Consider the following 5,849-nt stretch of genomic DNA (forward strand, 5'->3'; position numbering starts at 1 on the left):
GAGCGGGACGCCTGCGGCGGGCTCGACGCGCGTGCTCCCCGGCAAGCCGAAGCAGTTCGATCCCGAGCGCTACCAGAAGTACAAGAAGGAGCTGCGCACAGCCGTGGTGGAGTACTACCGCCAGCTGGAGCTGATCAAGAACTACCGCATCCTGAACCTGACGGGGTTCCGGAAGGCGTTGAAGAAGTTTGAAAAAGTCACAGGCATCCACTGCCTGGACCTGTACACGGACGAGCGTATTGCGCCCTGCTCCTTCAGCCGCGGGGAACCGATCGACCAGCTCCTGAAGCAAACGGAGGAACTGTTCAGCGAACACTTTGAGCACGGCGATTTCAAGAAGGCCCGCCAGAAACTGCGCGGCCAGGACGCACACAGTACCCACTACCAGACCGTGTTCCGGAGCGGGACGTATATCGGCCTCGGCCTACCCGCCGCCGTGCTCGCGATCGTGCAGAGCTTCCACCCCGACGTGCGGCAGCAGTTGCCACAGTGGGGCGCCCTGCTCTGCATGTATGGCGGGCTGTACCTGCCGGTGCTGTTTGGGATGCTGTTCGAGCTGAATCTCGATGCCTGGGTCGAGGCGCGCATCAACTACGAGTTTGTCATGGAGCTGAACCGCCCCGTCCTCGACTACCGGAGCTACCTCGAGATCCCTGCGTTCCTATTCCTGACGCTGTCGTACTGCTTCTTCTTCTCGTTCTACTTCATCCACCTCCCCACCGTGGCGCCGACGACGTGGCCGCTCGCCTGGCTCGTGTTCGCGGTCGCGTTCTTCCTCAACCCGCTGCCCATCTTCCGGCGGCGGGCGCGCTACTGGCTCCTCCGGGTCTTGTTCCGCGTCATCACCCCCGGCATCTCGCGCGTGGAGTTTATAGCATTCTTCATGGCCGACGAGCTCAACAGTCTGACCTACTCGATCCAGAACATCATGTTCATCGCCTGCTGTTTCGGCAAGCACTGGCCCGGCAACGTCTCCGCCGTGTGCCCCATCGGCACGACGTGGCCGTATGCCCTGCTCGCGACGCTGGCCCCGCTCTCGCGTCTCATCCAGTGTCTCAAGCGTTGGTACGACTCCCGGCTCTGGATCCATCTCATCAACGCCGGCAAGTACTGCTCGACCATCATCGTCGCGTGGCTGTACATGAACTGGCGCGCGGGCGGGAGCGACAAGTCCAGCGCCGCCTTTGCCGTCTGGGTCCTCTTTGCCTGTCTCAACTCGATCTACACGAGCTCGTGGGACCTCGTCGTCGACTGGTCCCTCTTACGCCCTGGCTTTAAAGGTCTCAGACCCGATTTGGCCTTTGGATGGCCCGGGTTCTACTACTTTGCCATGGTCACGAATGTGCTGATTCGCTTTATCTGGATCTGGTACATCCCCGACATGAAGCGGTTGTCCAAGTTCCGCAGCTGGCTTTTTGCCCTGCTCGAGATGATCCGAAGGTGGCAGTGGAATTTCTGTGAGTATCCGTTCACCTGCAGCTCCCCTTCTGTCTCCTTCAGAGGCTTCACTGGAGTGCTCCCTGGTCGATTGGCTCGATCAGTGCCTGCGGATTCAGGGTCCACCCAAAATTTGCCTCCGCCTTTCACGTGGTTATCCCAATCTTATCGCACCTCCACCCTCGACCTCTTCCACCATCGACCTCTTCCACACCCTCCAACGTCTTCAACGTCCTTTCTAACCTCCCAGATCGTGTCGAGACAGAGCATCTTGGCAATGCCGATGCGTACAGAGTCACGAGGGACATCCCCTTGCCGTACCGGCGCACGGAACAGGACAGCGACGTCGACGACGACTTCAAGCCGCCCAAGGACAGCAACATGTCCAAGCTCCGGCAGCGCGTGCTCGGGCGCACGTCGACGGGCCGTGGCGCCAACGCGCTCAATGTGGGCGCGCGCGGTCATGCGCGGCAGAGAGAGTATGAGGCTTCTCGGCCTGGAGATTTCCCCGCGCCGAGGGATAGTGAGGAGAGCTTGGAGAGTGTGTAGGTGAGCGGCGAATTTCGCTCGCCGCGGGCCGCGCCGAACCGTGTCAGGCTGGCGTGGCGGTGTGTGTGGACGAGGCTCCGCATGCTCCGCGGGGTATCCCAGTGCGTCCCGCTGTGCGCTGTGAGTCTGATCCACGGGCTCGCAAGGCTCGCAGGTGATTTAGCAGGGAGGATAGTGGTCCAGTTTCTGGCCGATAATGACCCCAGTTCACTATGCCGTGAGACCCCCTTTCCCGTTTCTCTTTGTTGTCGTGTGTTTCCCCCCCCCCCCCTTGACTGTCTTCAGTAGTCTCACCTTAAATCCTCAAGCATAGAATCCCTTTTCATTGAACGCTTTTTAGAAACTTTAGCATCATGGTATCCATTCCCAGTCCTATAGTCACATGCATTGAGCATTTTGCACTGCGTTTGGGTGTGTGCGTGCGTTTCGCGTGAGCGAGAGGGACTAGAGGGGCTAGAGGGGAAGTTGGGGAGGTGGAGGCAGTGAGAGGCGAGGGCACAGGCGCGCAGGCTGAACAGGCGAGGGGCGCGAGGGGGCGCAAAGTGAACAGTGTGGATCAGCGTCGTCCACGTCAACTGCTCTTTTCCTCGTCTTCTCATCTCTTCATCTCTTCATTGCCATGCTCACTGTCATACCCACCTTCCTTAGGAGCAACAGAACAACTCCGACGTCAGTATCGGCCCGCTGCGGCGGGTAAGCTGACCTCTGGCCATTCGCTCGCAGCAGCAAGCGGAGAGGTCAGTTTGAAAGAAAGGGATGTTGAAAGCTGACAGACAGCTCTTTGCACCAGCCACCGCAGGCAATAGCTACCACCTTGTCGGAAGGGAGACTGCCATTCGCATTGAGCCATCCCCATCACAGTGAGTGCAGAGGTGACACAGCTGCCGATGGGTCTCCTGACTAGCTAACGACCAGGCGGCCCTCTGCCGGCCATCGACTTGGTGGCAAATTCGGAGTCTCATTGAACAGAATACTCCCGGAACTCAACCCATGGCCGTCCCGATGAAAGCTGAGCTGAGCTGTGAGCTTCACACGTCTGCATTCTTCGTTAGCTCACCTACAGTGGCTCCGTTGTGGCTCGCTGAAAGCGGGCAGGCGGGGCGCAAGCAATGGGCTAGGGTGAGTTAGGAGTTCGGTCTGGGATGAAACTGACACCAGCACGTAGTAAGACGTCGCAGAGCATTTCATCAGATAGCGGGATGGAGGTGAGCTGCGTCCTTTGGCTTCGCGGCTGATCCCCAGCCTGGCAACGTCGGGATGGGTGGGGTGCAAAGAGAAGGGCGCAAAGAGAAGGGAGCGTGAAGAGAAGGGAGCGTGAGTTAGGAGGCAGTACATCGTGGAAGTAACTGACCCAATCAGCCCACCGTTTTCCTAGGCTAGACAGTCAAGCAGTTGTGGTACGAGGTGAGCTAGCACCCGCTCCTTCCATAGCTGACACCTAGATGCGCATTTGGCAAAGTGGGCCAGGACTAGAGGGTAAGTTTCGCTCGACTCGGTCCTGTAACTGAAACCCAGTGCTCGACATCGCACTGGCACTGTGGCAGCTGCCTGTATGAGGTGAACTGGGGGGCCCTTACCCGAGAGCTTAGACTCAGCTTGGCGGCGTTCGACGAATAACACGTGGCGGCAGACAGAGTAAGCTGGTGAGTTTGCTGAGCGTTTCGCAAGGAGTAACTGACCCATCCAGTCACATCCGTGAGGGTTCCCGACAAGGAGAGCTATCCGGTTGACAACGAAGCTGACCTGCAGCTCTCAGCACTCGATGAGAAGCGAAGAATGGTGGCGAAGGCGAGTTAAGGGAGCGTGCGACCAACTGACCCCCAGATCCTCGCGGACATCCGAGGCATTATCGAAGCGGGCGAGAGGTGAGCTGGCGCGCCTACCATCCCAGCTGACCTCCAGCCTCTCATCGTTTGCATTACGAGAGAGGTGGCGCAGACAGTGAGTTGTATCGTCTGTGTTCGCAACTGACCTTCAGAGCCCTCACTATCTGTGACGGACTCTCACCCAAGTTTCGGAGACGAGGGAGGTAAGCTGGTTCCAGGCTGAAGTTGAGCTGACACCAAGCGCGCCACGATCCAGTAGGGGGTGAAGAGTGAAAATGTCGCGAAATGAGATGATCTTGGTGAGTTACACACTTGTCTGGGTATAACTGACTTGACCAGCCGTCTGGCGCCGCCACTCGTTTCGTTCTCAATGCTCTAGAGAAGGAAGTGCAGTTGGTTCAGCTCTCTGACCGCGTTTTCTAGCTGACTCCCAGCATCACGATGCCCTAGGCAGCGAGCACAGCTGGACTGGGCGGGACTCGAGAGAGAATAACGTCAGTTCTGGGGCTTGAGACCGGTTAACTGACTTAAACAGCTACGCAGGGTCACAAAGGGAGAAGGAGGTGAGCTGACGCTGCACTTATCATTAGCTGACTCACAGATCTACGCCCGTTTTGTCGACCCCGAGTGGCCGCCGTGAGAGGGGAGGTTGAGAGTGAGTTTAAAGCCTCTGCAATGCGTAACTGACTCGTGCAGCCGAATCTGCCTCGAGACGAAGAGGTGAGCTGCTTCCGTTGTATCCCAGCTGAATGTCAGCTCTACGACGTCTTGTTGGTGTCGAGTGTGTGCGATAGGAAGGAAGATGGTCGGTGAGTTGTGCTCAGCAGGAGTTTATACTAACGCAGCCTCGCCTTCTGTTGTGGCTAGGGGAGGAGGTCAGCTTTGGCATGGAGGTCAGCTTTGGCATGGAGTTTTACAGCTGACTCTCAGACTCCCTCTACCTCGTGATCCCCAGAGATCTGACAACATAGGGAGTTGCGAGCGACGTGCGATAGCGCAACTGACTTTGCCAGATGACCGTAAGAGAGAGAAGACATCTTCATCCAAGGACGCCGAGGCAGGGTAGCTGACTACCTGGCTTGAGGAGCTGACACCAGTGCTGCGACTGGTGGTGAGGGGAGCACAAATATGCAAGTGGGTTGTCCTCAGGATCGGAATAACTGACTTGTGCAGATGTCTGAAGGGGGCAGATGACGTGAGCTTAACGACCCTCGCAACGCTGAACCACAGGCTACGACCGTCGGATTAATGCAATACGCGGTGAGGCGAGAACGTCGGTGAGTTACCAGCTTAGCAACCCCCGGTAGCTGACTACCAGCGATCGTGAGAGTGGTGAAGCAGCAAGCTCTGACTAGCGAAGGCGAGCTTCATCGTACGGCGGCAGCGAGCTGACTACCAGTGTCACGCTGTTCGAGCGGGCAGAGGGGCCGGTGAGAGAACAATGGTTAGTTTACTGGTCGACCCGATTCATAACTAACCCTCAGAGCTTGCGAGCGTAAGTGCCCCGCTCCTACGGAGACGGGCAAGCGATGTGCGTCGTGCTGATAATCGTGTCCTGTGAACTGCAGCTCATCAGCAGATGCCGATGAAAGGCTGTGGAATGGGTTAGCTAGCGGGACGTGCAAGCATAGCTGACTGACTCAGTGACCTCTCAAGCTGGCGAAAGACAGCCGTTGAGACTGAGGTACTTGTTGATCTAGGTGTGTGCATGTTGTCGTAGCTCACGCCCAGCTGGGGAATACCGAGGAGACTCAATGGTCGGTCAGTTGCCTCGAGGTCGCTAGCTGACGCCCAGCCATTCCCGAGCGCTTCCGTACGCTTTTATCGGAAGGCAGATGAGGTAAGCTACTAGGCTGCCCTGGACTTCCAGCTGATGAGCAGCCTCATGCTGGACTCGAGAAATGAGGGCAAGATCTGGGGGTCAGTTTTGCGTCTATCTCGTTGAGACTGACTAGCTCAGAGTACGTCTCAAGTCTCCGTTATTACCGCCTGATGCCGCAGCGCGTCCCACATCTCAGATACTCTGTAAGCTATAGT

The sequence above is a fragment of the Trichosporon asahii genome, assembly GCF_000293215.1.
Source record: "Trichosporon asahii var. asahii CBS 2479 unplaced genomic scaffold scaffold00051, whole genome shotgun sequence".
NCBI lineage: Eukaryota > Fungi > Basidiomycota > Tremellomycetes > Trichosporonales > Trichosporonaceae > Trichosporon > Trichosporon asahii.